Source organism: Salvia splendens, chromosome 9 (genome assembly GCF_004379255.2).
Source record: "Salvia splendens isolate huo1 chromosome 9, SspV2, whole genome shotgun sequence".
In the NCBI taxonomy this organism is placed as follows: domain Eukaryota; kingdom Viridiplantae; phylum Streptophyta; class Magnoliopsida; order Lamiales; family Lamiaceae; genus Salvia; species Salvia splendens.
Window position 1 is genome coordinate 11,485,634 of NC_056040.1, and position 19,295 is coordinate 11,504,928.

Genomic DNA, 19,295 nt, shown 5'->3' on the forward strand with positions numbered 1-19,295 from the left:
AAACCAAAGCGGATGACGAAATCAGCCGCACGGCGACTTCAGGATCAATATTGCTCCTTCCATCAAACCCACGGTCACGATACCGAGGAGTGCCGAGATTTGGCTGCAGGTATTGACGTTCTTGTGAAAACAGGAACGTTAAAAAAATACCAAAGCAAGCAGCCGAAAAAGAACAAAAGGCAGAGAAGTGCGAACTGCAATCCTCAGGATCCGAAAAGACATGAGGATCCCGAAGACGACGACGAGCCGCAATACGATGGAGTAATCCTGACTATTGATGCTCTCCCAGCCGGGAAGACTAAGTCGTCCCTAAAAGCAGAACGCAGAGGTTCCAATCAAGAGGAACCAACACATAAAAGGCTGAAGAAAGACGAAGTGATTACATTTTCAGATGCCGATCCCGTCCCAGCCATCTCTCCTCACCAAGACGCTATTGTCATCCAAGCCGGGGGTGGCAAACAAACTGGTCCACAGAGTATTTGTGGATACAGGAGCGTCAGTCAGCATTCTTTTTAAAGAATGTTTCGATAAAATGGAAGTGGATCCAGCTCGGCTCAGTCCGGCTCCACTTCCTCTGAAAAGTTTCGCCCAGGAGGACACCCGCCCTGAAGGTATTATCAGCCTTCCGATCACGGTGGGAAAAGCGCCTACAAGCTCCAATACGATGATCGAGTTCTTTGTGGTGAAAGCTCGGTCTCCGTACAACATCATCCTGGGGAGGGACTGGCTCAACACAGTTCGGGCCGTTTGCTCTACTTATCACCTCACCATCAAGATTCCCACTAAAAATGGGATAGCGGTCATCCGAGGTGATCAAAAGAGAGCAAAAGAATGTCTGCAGATTGCGCTAAAAAGTGCCGAACAATCAGTTCGGCACCATCAAGCATAGCAATCACAGCAACCGGAGTCGGAGGCAAGCGAGATGACCGAAGTCACTTCAGAGCCGAACTCAATGACCGTTCAGTTATACGAAGATGATCCATCCAGAACGGTCAACGTCGGCTTCGCAGGAACGCCTCTACTCCGGGAAAAGACCATTCAGCTCCTCAAGGAGTACAAAGATGTCTTTGCATGGTCTCCGTTGGACATGACCGGAGTGCCCCCCGAGGTAATCACTCATCGGTTAAATATTGATCCTTCAATCCGGCCAGTAAAACAGAAGCAAAGACTCTTTGCGGCAGAAAGAAGCCAAGTCATCCATGACGAAGTCCGCCAATTACTAAAAGCGGATGTACTATTCGAGGTGAAATATCCTTCTTGGGTGGCCAATCCTGTGATGATCAAGAAAAAAGGAGGAGGATGGCGGATGTGCATAGATTTTACCGATCTAAACAAGCACTGTCCAAAAGATTGCTATCCCCTTCCGAATATAGATAAAAAAGTAGAAGCTTTGATCGGCTTCGAAATTTTCTGTTTTCTTGATTTATACAAAGGATATCACCAAGTGTTGATGGATGAGAGTGACGCTCCGAAAACAGCTTTCATCACCGATTTCGGCATTTTCGCTTATAAAAAGATGCCATTCGGTTTAAAGAATGCCGGAGCCACTTATCAAAGGATGGTAGACAAGCTTTTTCGGCACCTAATCGGGAAACAGGTTGAAGTGTATGTCGACGACATAGTTGTCAAAAGCAAAAGCACTTCGGAGTACGAAGACAACCTCAAATCCACTCTCGACGTGCTCCGGAAAGCCAACCTCAAACTCAACCCCCAAAAATGTACCTTTTTGGTAGATTCAGGAAAATTTCTGGGTTGTTGGGTTTCAAAGGACGGACTCAAGGCAAACCCTTCAAAAGTCCAAGTCATTCAAAACATGGCAATGCCGAAGTCCATACATGACGTGCAAAGGCTAACCGGATGTCTAGCCGCACTGAATCGATTCCTTTCCCAAGCAGCCGAAAAGCAACTGCCGTTCTTCAAAGTGTTGAAAAAAGCACCAAAGTTCGAGTGGGGAGCCGAGCAGAAAAAGGCCTTTGACGAGCTCAAAAGTTATCTAGCCGAGCTTCCTATTCTCTCTGCTCCAACCGAAGCCGAAGTAATATTCTTATACTTAGCGGCATCAGATCAAACCATCAGCGCGGTGCTTGTACGAGAAGAAGGCCTAAAGCAGTTTCCCATCTACTTTACAAGCCGAGCATTAAGAGGTCCAGAAACAAGGTATCAACCTATGGAAAAAATTGCTCTGGCGTTAGTAAATGCAGCAAGGAGACTGCGGCCATACTTCTATGCTCACAAGGTATGTGTCTTAACCGATCTGCCTCTTCGGCAAGTTTTGACCAAGCCAGAAGCATCAGGCAGAATCGCCAAATGGGCCATAGAGCTGGGAGAACACTCGATCGAGTACCTACCTCGGAAAGCCATCAAGGGACAAGCCTTGGCAGATTTTCTTACAGAGGCCAAGTTCGATCAAGCAATCCCTGTCATTGCCGAACAGAAAAAGTCTGCCAATGCCGAACTTGCACAGCCCTTGGAATCCGAAGTAGAGCCGCCAGACTGCTGGAGCGGATTCGTAGATGGAGCTTCAAACAAGATGGGAAGTGGAGCTGGTATTTTACTCGTCGCTCCCGACGGACACGAGGTAACCTACTCACTTCGGTTCCTATTCCCCACTACTAATAATGAAGCCGAGTACGAAGCCCTCCTGGCCGGACTTCAGTTAGCGCAAAGTCTGCTCGTCAAATCTCTCAAAGTCCATTGTGATTCACAAGTCATAGTAAATCACATGTTGGGTACCAGTGAAGCCCGTGACGAGAGAATGAAGAAGTATTTGGACAAAGCGCAAAGCATCAGCCGAAGTTTCTCCTATTTTCGGATAATCCGCGTTCCCAGAGCGGAAAATAGCCGAGCAGATACCTTAAGTAAGTTGGCCTCAGATCCGAGCTCAAAGGCGGAAGAATTAATGCATCGAAGCATTGATGAAGCCGAGGTACATTCGATATCCAGCTCGCCGAACTGGATGACGCCGATCTTGCAATATCTGGATCAAGGACAATTGCCCGAAGATAAGAGAGAAGCTCGGAAGATCACGTGCCGAGCACTTCGGTACGAACTTCATGAAGGAGTCCTCTTTAGAAAGTCTTACCTCCAGCCGTTATTGCGGTGCGTAGGACCAGAAGAGACGGACTACATCCTCAGAGAAGTTCATGAAGGGTCGTGCGGTAGCCACATCGGAGCTAGAGCTTTAGCTAAAAAAGTTCTAAGATGGGGATATTATTGGCCAACCTTGGTACAAGAAGCAGTGCAGCTCGTCAAGACATGCCCGAAGTGCCAAATCCATGCAAATATCCCAAGAATGCCGCAGACCGATCTATCCACTATGCAAAGCCCTTGGCCTTTCATGCAATGGGGCATAGACATAGTGGGACCACTTCCTCAAGCTCCTCGGCAAATGAAGTTCCTAGTCGTTGCCGTGGATTACTTTACGAAGTGGGTAGAAGCTGAACCATTAGCTACGATAACGAGCTCGAAGGCATTGGATTTCGTCTGGAAGAACATAGTGTGCCGATTTGGCATACCCCACATCCTCATCTCGGATAACGGGACTCAGTTCACCGACAAGACGTTCAAGAATTGGTGCCAAGAGCTGAATATTCAACAGCGGTTCACTTCGGTCTCTCATCCACAAGCAAACGGACAAACGGAGGTAACAAATCGTATCCTGGTGAAAGGGTTAAAAGCTCGGTTAGAACAAGCCAAAGGACAATGGGTAGAAAATCTCCCTCAAGTCCTATGGTCCTACCGAACTACACCCACAACCTCCAATGGTGAAACTCCATACAGTCTGGTGTACGGCACTGAAGCCGTAATTCCGGTGGAGATCGGCGTACCCAGTCCCCGAACTCTAAATTTCTCCTCAGAAATGAATGACGACGGACTGAGAGCCGAGCTAGATCTTGCCGAAGAAAGAAGAGAATTGGCATGCATAAAAGCAGCCAAGTACAAGGAGCAAGTAGCCCGGTATTACAACCAAAGGGTGAAGAAGCTGCAATTTCAAGTGGGAGATCTCGTCCTGAGAAACAACGAAGTAAGCCGAGCAGAAAAGCTGGGCAAACTCGAACCCACATGGGAAGGTCCGTATCGGGTATCAGAAGTCCTCGGCAAAGGGTCTTACAAATTGGCTCACATGTCAGGAGAACAGGTACCCCGAACATGGCACATTTCCAACCTCAAAAAGTTCCATTTGTAAGAGACAGTCCGGTCAGTCAGTCTTGAGTCCTGTTTGCTCAATGTGCTTTATTTGGTTTACTTGGTCTTTATTTGTCTCTGTGCGTTTTGTTTGTGTGTTTTGTCTGTCTCTGTGCGTGTCGTCTCTTACAAATGTTACTGAGGTATCTTGTTCTTCGAAGACTGATCCCCTTCTTAGAACATATACAAGCTAAACAATTGTGAGTCAAAGCTTCTAAAGAGGATACAAGACCACAATTCAGCTTAAACAAGCAGTTCGTCTGAAACGAGCTGCAACAAGCCCACGATTGTGCGTCAAAGCTTCTAAAGAGGATACAAGACCACAATTCAGCTTAAACAAGCACTTCGTCTGAAACGAACTGCAACAAAAGTCCAATTCTCGCGATAAAACTTGCCTGAATTAGGACTAGGGAAAGTCCGATCCACGCGATAAAACTCGCCGAATTAGGACAAGGGAAAGTCCGATCCCCAAATTAGGACAAGGGAAAGTCCGATCCCCAAATTAGGACAACGGAAAGTCCGATCCGAGCGATAAAACTCGCCGAATTAGGACACAAACCAAGTCCGGTCAAAGAAGAGTTCACTTCATGAGACCGTGGACAAACATCAACTTACCCCATACTTTTTTCCAGAATGCCGAAGTGATTCACTTCGCTTTTCGGGGGGGGGTAGTGATGGAGTACGTACTAAACAAGCCCAACAGCAGTAAAGCCCAAGACAGAGTATCAGTTCGGCATGACTAAAGAGTATCAGTCCGGCGTGACTAAAGAGTTCAGTTCGGTACAACCAAAGAGTTCGGCCCCAGCCTACAGCTCGGTGAAAGCCAACTCATCAAGCTCTGCTCTCAGGTCGGCATCAAGCTCTACTCTCAGATCGGCAAAAGCTGCTCGGCAATAATTCAGCAGTTCGGTCTCAGTATTCGACCGAACTAGGAGATAGTGGACTCATACAAGATTTCCACCTCCACTACACCGACGATCTATTTAGTGGTGTCAAGCAGTCATTAACTCATGCAGGATAGTGGACCCATGCAAGGTCGCCACGATCTCCACGACATCCACTACCTAATAAATGCTGCATGCCACGATCTTAGTTCACTGTATAAATAGAACCTAGGTCAGATAGATAAGGTCTTCTGCTTCTTCTTTTAAACTCTAAAAAAGCTCTCTAGAGAGAATATCATAAAGCAGGCCAGTGTTGTAAGCTGTAATTCGCAGATCAAGCAATACAAACCTGCCCCCATTTCTCCCCGTGGACGTAGATTTACCTCAGTAAATCGAACCACGTAAAACCTCTGTGTCGTAATTTATTTTTACGTGCATTAATTACCATCGAAAATTCGCCGCTTCATCAGACCTATTATTGTAAGCAGTTTGAGAGCTGAATGATATTATAAATCCTAGTGGATGCTATCCAATTGTCTTCATAGCATTAGCAATTCAAAGGTTTATACAATCTTCATTTCCTTCTGTTTATCCACATAGTCCATCTCCCGGCAATAGAAGAATCTATTTCACGGCTTATTCCACTTCCCGATCTCATTTCTACATCATCACTATTTTATTTTAATTTTTTACACTTTTATGTTTAATATGTTATCAAATAAAGTAAATTAAAATATCAAAATAATATAATACTCAAATCTTTGTTTTACTATACTATTGAAAAAAGAATACAACGAGAAGCAAACTTAAATAAAATTACAATAAAGCATAAGTGTATGCGTGCCCAAATGTCTTCAATTATATCGTGTTGGAGTCGAGCATGTGCATTTTTTAGGATGCTTGAAACCTCACACGACGCTTTGCCGTTTTGCGACCATGTGGAAAATAAGCATGTATTTCCATCACACGACGCTTTGCCGATCATCGACCATCACCCATTGGCCAAAAGGCGGAAAGAAGCGAGGGTCGTTCGTCGGCTCATCTCCTGCAATATGATGGCCGATGAGGGGCGATCTCAAGACGTGGAGATCGGCTCTACCATTATGAGTGTTCTTAAATTATTAGTAGTATATTGTAATAAAACTAAAGTGTATAATGAAAACAATAGAAGATTGAAAAGTGGAATAAAAAATTGTACTTAGGTGGTTTGCTTGAGAATGTTACCTTTTATTTTATCATGAAAAAGGACAAAGAAAGCTGTAACTTTTGTATTGATCACTTGTTTCTTGAAATAGTATAAAAGGTTACAATTTCGGTAAATTTAGCTAAATTAGATCAAATCAATAAGCATCTCGATTGATTTTGATGTTTCAATTGACAATAAACCGAACATGGTTCCAACTAAATCATAAAAATCAATAACACGATTCCGTACTAATGTACTATTATGTCATGTTCATTTTCTAAAAATGTTTGTTTATGCTTTTCTTTTCTTTTTTTTTTCCTATCATATAGCTCTTTTTTATTGATAACAAACAAAATTGCTTTTATAAAATTATTTAATTAAAAAAAGGTCCTACCGGGAGTCGAACCCAGGTCGCTGGATTCAAAGTCCAGAGTGCTAACCACTACACCATAGAACCAATACATGCCATTTTTTATTCTTTGAATAATTAATGTTTGTGATCAGGTTTAGCAATTGAAAAAAATTAGGGATGTCAATGTAGCCCGTAACCCGTGGGCTGGCCCGAATAGCCCGCCAAATTTATAGGGTTAGGGTTGGAAATTTCTAGCCGGATAAAATCACAACCCGATTAACCCGCACCCGATTAACCCGCAACCCATTAGGGCCAGACCCGAAAACCCGATGGGCTGGCCCGAAAACCCGATAAAATTTCTATTATTCTATTTTTTTTACTCTCAATTCGACATTTCATTGATTAATATTAACTAAAAAAATAACTTTCAATTTTATATTAAATATACAAATTATATATTTAATTTTTATTAATATAATAATTGATAAATAAATTAAAAACTTCAAATTCAAAAAAAATATATTTAAATTTCTAAAACATGCATTAAAATTTTACGAAATATCTCAAATATTACTATTTGATCATGTTTATGATTGAGTTTAAGCATATATCTTAAATATATCATAATTAAATGTTTTACATTGTATGAATATTAGTAAAATTAATCATTATTTATTGGATTGATCGCATGTTAATATTATCGGTAGCAACCCGATTAACCCGCTGGGCTAGCCCGAAACCCGAGCTTTTAGGGTTAGGGCTGAGCTTTTATGACCCGAAAGAAATCACAACCCGATTAGCCCGCACCCGATTGACCCGCAACCCGAGTAGGGTTGGCCCGAAACCCGACGGGCCAGCCCGATTGACATCCCTAAAAAAATAAGGTAATTCTGTTAGACCCTTCATTTAATCATTATAGCCTCTATATTTGATATAATAATATGAAAATGATATGTATACAATTATACCCTTATAATTACTAATTTACATGTAAATTACTAATGCCTAAATTAAATTCTATAAATACAAAAAATTGAGAATAATTTCAGTCATGAGACCATATCGCACCACAAAACAAATTTAGCTAATTCCTTTTCTGATGATTGAATGGGATGAATCCTCATGGGCTCATAATTTATACAAAAAGATGTAATTGCTGCCTGCCTGTCTAGATATGAATACAATTTTATTCAAAAAATAGTACTAGTAGTGATATATTTTTTCTCACGAATATTTAAACGATCTAATTTATGTAACGTCGAAGGCCCAACTTCGTTGCAATATAGTGTCCAGTAATTCCAACACCAACTAATATAGGAGAATATTCTAATCTGGCGCATGCATTCAACTAAAATACTCTATGACTATAAAAGGTGTAAATGTACCCGTTTCAAACAAAAAAGTTTTTTTTTTTTTATAATTTAAATATAAATATATTTGCTGATAGACCAACCCAAAGGATGTATTATTATAATAGACCAACTCCCCAGGATGTCCTTATTGAAGAACAGGAGTATACTATAAATAATTCTTATAATGGGAAAAATATTTATGAATGGAATATTGATGGTTATAACGATAGACACATTCAAAATATTATCCATAGAATGCTCATGTATAGTACTGTAGCAAAAAACCTTGGTAATACTGATAGCCAAATTGCAAAAATGATAACAGCAGGCTTTACAGGTCAGTTAAAAGGTTGGTGGGATAATTACCTCACCACAGAAAATAGAAATGTTATTCTTACATCGATAAAAACTGAAGACAATAATGTTATAGAAAATTCTGTTTATACTCTTGTCATAAATATTATGGAACACTTTACAGGAAGATGGTCTGATAATAGTGAGACTATTAGAACTCTACTTTAAAATTTAAGATGCAAAACTCTTACTAATTTTAGATGGTATCAGAGCCATGTGATTTCTTGGTATCTTATTAACTAGATTGTCCAATACTTATTTTATCCATGTCTTTTACGGCCGATAATATTGTGAAAAACAGAATTGAGGAAGAATATGAGGTTCCTCAAGACATTGAATTATTAAATAAGTGGACTATTCCTAGGATTAATCCTAGAACTGTTTATAGATACGGGTTTTTTGATAATATCAAATTAACCCAGGTTGTCCAAACCACAGAGGAAACCATATCTCTAAATAAAGAGGATATGGAAATAAAACTTTTAAATAGTAAGAGTCTTGAAATTTATAAGAAAACTCATAAATTTTTACATATAGGTTTAGTTCAAATTGCCTTTAAACCTTTAACTTTAGAAGGTTTACCAGAAAGTTTTATAGCAGCCCTGAGAGATGCTAGAAATCTTGATTATAATTCTTCATTAATGGGTATTATACAGTCAAGTTTAGCTCATGGTCCTGTATACTTTAATGTTTATCCTAATCTACAACTTTCATTATCAGATATTAATATATATGAGGCTTTAACTTTAAATGTTAAAACTCATGGCTATAATTATACTCCAGGATCTGAGGTTATATGTGTCTGTAGCAGGATATATTATAAACCGCTACATACTTTAAACCCAAGATGTAGAATTAAGGATAAATCTATAAATGAAACGGTTTTAATAGAAACTAATTTTAAAAAATCTGAGATCACTACTAGAAGATCTATTAAATGGGAAGAAATTGAATTTCCTAAAAACTGGATTATAGAGAACGCTGTCCCACGAGTTCCTCGAACTCAAAACAGGCCTTTAAGTATTACTCAAACGCCTGATGGGCAAGTTCAAATCGAATTTGAAAATCACAGAAGATCTAGTGACAGCCTATGCTCTAGATCTGATAAAGAAAATTATTTCTATATAGCCCCTAATTATAAGGTTGAATATCCCGAGTCCTCTAGAGCCTCTACCTCCAGAATAAGAGAGACAGGAGTTAGAGAAGATAAAGTTGAAGGAATTAAAATAAAAGAAGATAATATTGCTAGAGGAATATACACTGTTGATCCTAACGCAACAGTATCAGAATTTAATTTCTCTGATTAAAATGGATAAAAGAAAAATTGATTTTAGTCAAGGATCCCCTGCCAGACTTAAAATACAGGAGGATTATAATGTCCCCACTAAAAAAACTCATAAAAGAAGGGAAAAAAGAGAAAAAAGGGAAACTTATAGAAGGAAGAAAAATATCCCTGTTATATGTGATTTTTGTAAAAAACCAGGTCACTATTCTAGTAATTGTTGGGTAAAAAATAAGAAAAATATAAGAAGAAAAATTAACAATCTTGAGATAGATAAAGATCTCAAAGATTCTATTATAGAAATTTTAGAACAAAAAGAAGAATTTAGTGATCATAATCCCGATGAGGATATGGCTTGTGAAGAAACAGAAAATAGTTCTGTTTCAGATTCCAGTAATGATTCCTGTAATGATTCTTGTAAATGTGATAATCTTTACGAAATCATAGCCCAGTTTCAGGATGAAGCAGAAAGTAGTAGTATAAATGTTATAACTAATAATGATATAACAGAACTTTTAAAAACAATAAAAGATGAGAAATTAAGACTTGAGATCTTTGATCAATTAAAAAATAAAGATTTAATTGAAAAAGATAACGATGATTCTGAACCTTATACTATGACCTATAATAATTCAGAGCCATATACTATGGCCGAAGTTAAAAGGTTAATGAATCAAAAATACTCTAATAAACCAGTGGTAAAAGATTTAAATTCAGAAATAGATAACCTTAAAAAAGAAATTAAAGAATTAAGAGATAACTTAAGGATCCAAGATTTACGTATCTCAACAATTGAAAAAGGAAAAGAAGTTTCTACTTCAAATAGCAACGACAAAGGGTTATTTCTTTCAAAACTTGAATTTATTACTTCTCAGAAATGGTTTATAAAAATCATCCTTCTTATTGATAATAATTATAAGAAAGAATTAATTGCTCTTGTTGATAGTGGTGCGGATCTTAATTGTATTCAGGAAGGTTTAATACCTACTAGGTACTTTGAAAAAACCTCGCATAATTTATTCTCTGCTAATAATCAAAAAATGGAAATTAGTTATAAACTTCCTAAAGCTTTTATATGTAAAAATAAAGCTTGTATTCCTAATAGCTTTCTTTTAGTTAAGAATATTTCAAACCAAATTATATTAGGAACTCCTTTCCTTAGGAGAATCTTACCTATCAGAGTTGATAACAAAGGCATAATAGGAAATTTCGGTGATATATCTTTAGAGTTTCCTTTCGTCACAGAACCTATTACCAGAGTCCTGAATAATATTAGAGAAAATATTATTAATAAACAAAACCAAATTAATTTTATAAAACAAGAAATTAATTCTATTAATATTGAAGCCCAATTGGAAAATCCGAAGCTTAAAGAAAAAATTAAATTAATAGAAAATAATTTTACTGAACAAATTTGTAATGAACATCCTAATGCTTTTTGGGATAGGAAAAAACATATTGTTAACCTTGATTATGAAGATGATTTTGATGATTCTAGAATCCCTACTAAAGCTAGACCAGGTCAAATGAATAAAGAGTATCTGGATCTTTGTAAAAAAGAAGTCAAAAGTCTTGAAGAAAAGGGTCTCATTCAACCCTCTAAATCCCCTTGGTCCTGCACAGCTTTCTATGTTAATAAGCAAGCTGAGCAAGAAAGAGGAGTTCCAAGGTTAGTTATTAACTATAAACCGCTTAATAAGGCCTTGAAATGGTTTAGATATCCGATGCCCAATAAAAAGATTTATTAGATAGGCTTTTAAACGCTATTATATTTTCAAAATTTGATCTAAAATCTGGATATTGGCAGATTCAGATTAATAAAAGGGATGTTTATAAAACTGCTTTTAATGTTCCTTTTGGACAATTCGAGTGGAAGGTGATGCCTTTTGGTTTAAAAAACGCACCTTCAGAATTCCAAAAAATCATGAATGATATATTCAATCCTTACAGTGATTTTATCATTGTTTATATCGATGATATCTTAGTCTTTTCAAAAGACATCCAAACTCATTTTGAGCATCTCAGAATTTTTAAAAATCTTATCTCAAATAATGGCCTGGTTATATCCAAATCTAAGATGAAATTGTTTCAGATTTGTGTTAGATTTTTAGGTCATAATATTGAGAAAGGAAAGATAATTCCTATTAATAGAAGCATCGAGTTTGCGTCTAAATTTCCTGATGAAATAAGGGATAAGACTCAATTACAAAGATTCCTAGGGAGTATTAATTATATTTCTCCTTATTATAAAAATCTTGCTCAAGATACAGCTATTCTTTATGAAAGACTCAAGAAGGATCCTAAGCCCTGGAATAATAGTCATACAGAAGCTATTAAAAAGATAAAAGAAAAGGTTAAAAATATCCCTTGCCTCTTAATTGCTAATCCTGATTGGGAAAAAATTATAGAAACTGATGCCTCAAATATAGGATATGGAGGTATCCTTAAACAAATTGATCCAAAAAATAAACAAGAATATCTTGTTAGATTTTACTCAGGAAAATGGAATAGTAGTCAAAAGAACTATGCTACGGTTGTTAAAGAAATCCTGGCTATCCTTAAATGCGTTTTAAAATTTCAAGACGATTTATTTAATAAGAGTTTTGTAATAAAAACAGATTGCCAGGCAGCAAAATTTTTGTTTGATAAAGATTTTAAGCATGATGTTTCTAAGCAGATGTTTGCTAGGTGGCAAGCTCAACTTGCTCCTTTTGATTTTGAAATTATTTATAAAAAAGGATCGGACAATAATTTACCCGATTTCCTAACCAGAGAATTTATTACTAATGGTTAATCCTTACAGGAATCACTATAAACAGGAGATTAGGAATCTCCAAAATATGATTTTTAATTATAAGATTAGAATGGAAGAACTTGACAGAGAAAGGTATTATATTAGAAGATGGAGACCTTGGGATTCCCTTAGACCTATCTTGGAAGAAGCTCTTAATCTTAAAAGACTGATAAGAAATTGTGAAGATAAAATTAATATGATTATTCTCATTGGTTTAACCTAAAAACGTTTCATTTTGTAGTTATGCTCCCCAGAGGAAGAGGCCATAGGAGCCAATTCCCTTCCTTCTATAAAGGAAGAGGAGGAAGAATCCCCATCATTCAGCATGGTAATAAGAAACTCTTTAAAGAGAATATCACAGGTATCGACCAACTGGAAGATAATCCAGAATTATTTCAGAAAGTTCAGGAATATCTGAACTCGAAAAAGGATAATGAGGGAACCTCATCATCTTGGGCTAATAAAGTTCAAGGTTCAACATCTTATGCTGAGGCAATTACTTCATCAGAAGACAGGGAAAAGTATATTCCCTCTCCCTTCAAAGATATCATTGTCTTCCTTGAGACTCATGACCTTAGATGGGAAAAGGAGCCTTGGAAGCTTATGCAGCGTTATATGGATACAGCATCATATGCTGCTCCTTCTTATAAAAGAAGAATTTTTTATGAAGAATTCCTGACAAGCATGGGAGCCTGTGAGATCAGGCATTTCAAAACTTTTAGGGAAGCTAAAGTTTATAATTTTAGCAGAATTATTATTAAGCAAATAATAACAGCTGAAGATTGGGGTTTTGGAACCCTAAGAGAAAGAGAATGTCAAGTTAAGAATAATAATGGTGGCAGAGAAGTTATAAACTTCAATTATTGGGATATTAAGGAAGCTTATTATAAAACCTTCTTTTATCAAAATCCTTATCATAAACATTCGTGGTGGATTAAAATCTGCCCAAAAGTTTATGAACAAGGACTGCCAACATGGGTATATGACTGGTGGCAAACCTTTGGAACTTCTGAGAAAATACTTCCAGAAGAGTTTAAGTCCTTATTTTTTAAATGGAAACAAGTTTCTCCTGCATTAATAGAAGCAGAGAATCAAAATAGATTCTTTCATAATATGGAGACTCTTCATTTCTATGCGGAATTTGGTATCCCATGGATCTGGAAATGGGAACCAGAAATTGGTTTTGATCATAATAATGTTCCGTGCCTTAAAAGGAAGTTCTTCACTAGGTTTTGGCCTACAATGATGGAGAAGGACAAGTCAGGAGATATTCAAGGTCTCCAGACTCTTCAATTAATAAAAGAGAAAGTTTCTTTTTATAAAGAACAAAAGAGAGTTAATAAATCTCTGAAAAAAGACATTTCTCCTTTTGAAGAATTCTTGAGAAAGAATATTTCAAAAATGAATGAGAAGGAACTTATAGCAAATTATATGGCTAGTATTGGAAAAGACATTGATCATATGGATGAAGATGAAAACGAAGAAGAAAACGAAGAAGGAGACACAGATATCAATTCTCCAGGATTCTCTCCGAATAATAATGAGCACAAAAACTTTAGGGATGCTCAGGATCCATTCGAAGAAGAAGAAGGCTTCTCAACAGAAGATAATTTTGCGAACTTCATCAAAATGATAGAAAAGACACCAGATAAGGCAAATGAGAGCCAACAAAGTGGAAAGATGAAAGAATAAAGGGGGCATTCGCTTTCGCCAGCATTCACCTTCGTCAGCCCTTACGTCAGCTGAAAAATTATAAATTTCAAATCCGGATTTGAAATCCGACTTTGTTGTCTTTAAATAAGGTCTTGTGATAGGAAAAGATCAGAATCTCATGTGTTGAGATAAGAACCCTCTCTCACTCTCTCTCTTGTAACCCTCCATCCTTACTCCTATTGTAAATTATCCCTCGGGAAAGGTTTTTCAATATATATTTTGTAAGTTTCCTTTACTACTCTGTTTTTATAAGTATTTATTTATGATTGGCTAAGTTTGTAAGTATTGGATAAACTAGGAGATAAGATACTAAGGAATTAATTATGGAAATATAATTTTAATATCGAAAGGAAAATATACCCAGGTTTGATTAATTATTGATTTTTATGGCTATTTCCTTGGGTCTGGATTCGCCCTTTGTTGCCAATGATTAGGCGTTTTCTTGGGCTTGCCTCCATTGACATAGGATGACTGGCCATACTTAATCAATAAGAAATCAGTAAAATTCCTTTTGGTATATTTCTCCTTCCCTTATTAGGATGATAATTCTATAATTATGGCATCCCCCTCTTACGATCCTCAAGGTTTTTGAAACCTTGAAAGATGATAAGGTCCAAAGCTAACAATATTACTACAATACAGGCCTTTAAACATTTATATCGGTGAACTCACCGAAAAAAAGATGATAATAAATGTATAAAGACGTATTGGCAAAGAAACAAGGCATAAAATATTTACTCCTACTATTATAGCCACTTTGAATGAATATAAATGGCTAATTTGTGATTTTGTTAAGGGTAGTGATTTAGAGACGTAATCTCTTCATGCCATAATGTTAAGAGCACAATCTCTTAACGAAGAAAACCTTGCGGATTACGTACGCAACACACCAACGACCGGCGTCCCGAATGATGGGATCGGCGGCTAAACGAGAATCTGGCGCGGAGGGCTATCTCCGTCGGCAGAATTTAGGGTTTGTAGAGTATTGCACAAGTAATGTGGGCAAAATAATTCTTCATTAATTCGCGACGAAATTAATGAATAGCCCTATTTATAATTCTAAAACCCTAGGGTTGGTTCGACCTAATCCTAATTCATCGGGAAAGAACCAACAAAGAAAACCCGACGGAGCTTTAAACGCTCGACTCAAATAATCCGAAATAACAATAGTCAAAATAAATTACAATAAAATAATAATTTAAAATAACATCCAAACTCGGCTTCTTTTCAGGCAATCCATCGAGCAGCTGGTGCGCTTATTTGGAGACGAAGTCCTGGAAGCGTTTCGGCTGCTTGATGCCTTCTCGCGGTCTCAATCTCCTCTCCGGGACCTCCTGGTTGACTTCTGCTCGTGGTTCCCCCAGCTCCAGACGTGGGGACGGAGATTCAACACTACGAGCATGCAGCGATGGTGTTTGCGATATGTCGTCCATGCTTTCATCTCCAACTACTTCCGTCTCGTCCATGCTTTCATCTCCAACTCCTTCCGTCCCTCGTGGCTGTATTGGGGTCGTAACAACTCCCCCCTCCTTAACAACTTCCTTGTCCCCAAGGGAGATCGTGGGGTATCGTTTCATCAATTCCTGCAATGGCTCCCAAGATGGTGAATCCGACCCATCCGACCACCTAACTAAGACGTGTTCGACAGCCGCTCCTTGATGCCACATAATCTTAGAATCGAGTATTGCGACTGGGGTGACAACCGGGCGAATTCCGACAAACTCCGTTGGAAGTGCGACGATCGGATCGTCCTTAACAAAGGCACGCAAGAGACTAACGTGAAACACATCGTGGATGCGACTTCCCTCCGGGAGGCGTAATTTGTACGCGACGGGGCCAATTCGCTTCAGCACTTCGAATGGCCTGTAGAAACGTCTCGCCAGTTTAGCCGAGATTGGCTTCGCGACGGAGTGCTGGCGGTATGGTTGCAATTTTAGCCAAACAAAATCACCAACCTCATACTCCACGTGACGTCTATGCTTATTTGCCGCTGCTGTCATGCGTTGTTGTGCTTGGGCTAGATTTTTGCGCAATTCAACGAGTAACTCCCCCCTCTGTTTAATCAATTCGGCTACGTTGGAGGGGGTTTTCGCAGAGGGAGCTGACGCCACTAACAAGGGCGGTTCCCTACCATATAACGCCTTAAAAGGGGACGTACCGAGGCCCGCGTGATGGAAACAATTGAGAGCCAATTCCGCCCAAGGGAGAAAATTCAACCAAGTAGACGGTCTCTCCGAAGTGAATGCCCTTAAATACTGCTCCAGACCTTTGTTGCGAATCTCGGTTTGGCCATCCGACTGAGGATGGTAGGCCGTCGTGAAATTCAATTTAGTACCACTTAGGCGTAAAATCTCCTCCCAAACTGCATTAAGGAATACCGAGTCTCTATCCGAGACCAACGTCTTGGGAAATCCATGGTGGCGAACGACCGTGTTCACGAATAAATGGGCCACTCGCAAAGCATCAAATCGCGTAGGAAGGGCCGCGAAATGTGCATACTTAGATAGTCTGTCGACCACCACCATTATCGTTGTGTATCCGCGAGATTGAGGGAGACCCGTGATGAAATCCATTGATACATCGTCCCATACCTGAGATGGAATGGGCAACGGTTGAAGAAGTCCTGCCGGCTTCTGCGTCGAATACTTCGTGGATTGGCATACCGCGCACGCATCCACAAAGGCACAGACTTCTTTCCTCATGTTAGGCCAATAAAATCCCGCCGACAGTAGGCGGAAAGTACGCTCGTGCCCGGGGTGGCCCGCCATGGGCGTACAATGGTGCTCCTCTAGCAGAACTCGTTTCAATTTGGATACTCTGCTCACCACTAAGCGTCTGTTAAAGTAGATTAAACCGTCCACGATGGTAAACTGAGCTGGGGCCTTTCCTGCATTTATGTCAGCCGTGAGCTTCACCAAGTCCGGTTGGGACACTGCTTCCTCCTTCAAAGTGTTAAGTAGTGACGGTACAGGATGGGCGATCGCGGTCAGGCACGCCGCGTCCGCCGCCGGGTCACCGTCCATCACGGGCCGGTCCTCTGTCGCACCCCGTTCCTGCTGTTCCTGGTCCGACTCCCCACGCCGAGACAACGCATCCGCCGCTCGGTTCAAAGCTCCTTTCTTGTACTCGATGCGGAAATTATATCCCATCAGCTTCCTCACATACAGTTGTTGATCCGGGGTCTGTACCACCTGGTGAAGCAGCTCCTTCAAACTCTTTTGATCACTGCGAATTACAAACTCACGGCCCAGTAAGTATTGACGCCACTTCTGTACCGCCTCGACTATCGCATAGAGTTCCTTATGGTAAGTTGAGGCGACTCTGCGACGAGGACCCAATTTTCTACTGAAGTACGCAATCGGGTGACCCTCCTGAATCAAAACGGCGCCTATCCCCATATCCGAAGCATCCGTTTCCACATAGAACGTCTTAGAGAAGTCCGGTAGTCGTAGAACCGGCGTTGATGACATTGCCGATTTCAAGGCCTGAAATGCGTCGGTTGCCGCCTGAGTCCAAATGAACGCCTCCTTTTTTAGTAACTCCGTAAGGGGGCTCGCAATCGACGCGTAGTGTGCGACGAATCGTCTGTAATATCCTGTAAGGCCCAAGAAACCCCTGAGCTGTTTCACGTTCCTTGGAACGGGCCAGGCAGTCATAGCTTCAATTTTCCTAGGATCCGCATTGAGTGTGCCATCTGCAATCAAATGCCCAAGATACTCGACAGTAGTGCAACAAAACGAGCACTTAGACAATTTCACATAAAAATTATTCGCTCTAAGGAGCGATAGTACCTCTGATAAGTGCTCGCAATGGGCGTCCAGCGTCGGGCTGTATACCAAGATGTCATCGAAGAACACAATCACACATCGTCGCAAAAGAGGCTGGAAAATAGAATTCATTGCTGCCTGAAAAGTAGACGGAGCGTTCGTCAACCCGAATGGCATCACCAAGAATTCGAAATGGCCATCGTGAGTTCTGAAAGCTGTTTTGAAGATATCCGCTTCGTGCATCCTGATCTGATGATATCCTGAGCGTAAATCAAGCTTAGTGAAGAATTTCACCCCACCCAATTCATCAAAGAGCTCGTCAGCAGTTGGAATGGGGAATTGATCAGGGACTGTCGCCATATTCAAGGCACGGTAATCAATACAAAATCGAAAAGTCCCATCCTTCTTCCGAATCAATAACACCGGTGAGGAGAACGGACTCTGGCTGCGCTGGATTATGCCTTGGGATAACATTTCCTTCACTTGACGTTCAATTTCGTTCTTCTGAAAATAAGGATAACGGTACGGTCGAACATTGACCGGTCTCGTACCCGGAAGCAGGTGGATCCGGTGGTCAAAGGATCTCGATGGAGGCACACCAGTTGGGAGATCAAAAACTCCTCTATGCGACTCGAGAACCAAGCGGCAGGCTGTCGGTATTGTGGCTGGAAAATCAGCCTCCAGAGCATCAGCGGCCGCTGCTTGCTCGTCAGGGGCCAGGGTAACGATTTCATAGAATTCGTGGTCTGCGGAGAACGATGCCAGCAGCGCCAAAGACTGTAGCGAAATCTGCTTCGGGCTCGGTACACGCCCCTGCAAAAGTATAGATTTGTCCCCTCGTTGGAACTCCAATGTTTTACCTACGAAATCCGCAGATATCCGGCCCAAAGACTCCAACCAATCCATGCCTAGGATCACGTCCCAGCCGTGAACATCGAGGATATGTAAATCCGTTAGAAACTCATTCCCCTGTATTGATATTTTAGTCCGGCGTTAGATGTGGGAGCATATTAAGGAAGCGCCATTACCCACGTACACACGGAATGGGCGGATTTTTGACAATTGAAGCTGTAGGTTCTCCGCGAAGCGAGAATGTAGGAAATTATGCGTGCTTCCCGTATCAATAAGAATACGCACCTTCGTGACCCCCAGGTCTCCAAGGACTTGAAAAGGAACTGACCTTTTCCCCCCGTGAGGGAATGCAAGTGGGAAATGTCCTCTGTGATCAAATCTTCATCCTGCGGAGGAAATTCCAGTCCGTGACCAGATTCCTCATCCTCCTCGTCCCCAACATAACATAGTAACTTGGTGGCGCACACGTGGCCCGGCGCGTACTTCTCCGGGCAATGCCAGCATAAGCCTTTGCGCGAGCGCTCGGATTTCTCGGCATTCAAAACTCGGATCGGAGCAAAGCGGGTGCGATCCG

General features: G+C 40.2%; 1 non-coding gene across 1 annotated transcript; it reads right to left on the bottom strand.

The window, feature by feature from the left end:
- Positions 1–6,640: 6,640 nt before the first annotated feature.
- TRNAQ-UUG lies at positions 6,641–6,712 on the bottom strand. The gene has a single exon. It is a non-coding gene; the product is annotated as a tRNA-Gln (tRNA).
- Positions 6,713–19,295: the final 12,583 nt, after the last annotated feature.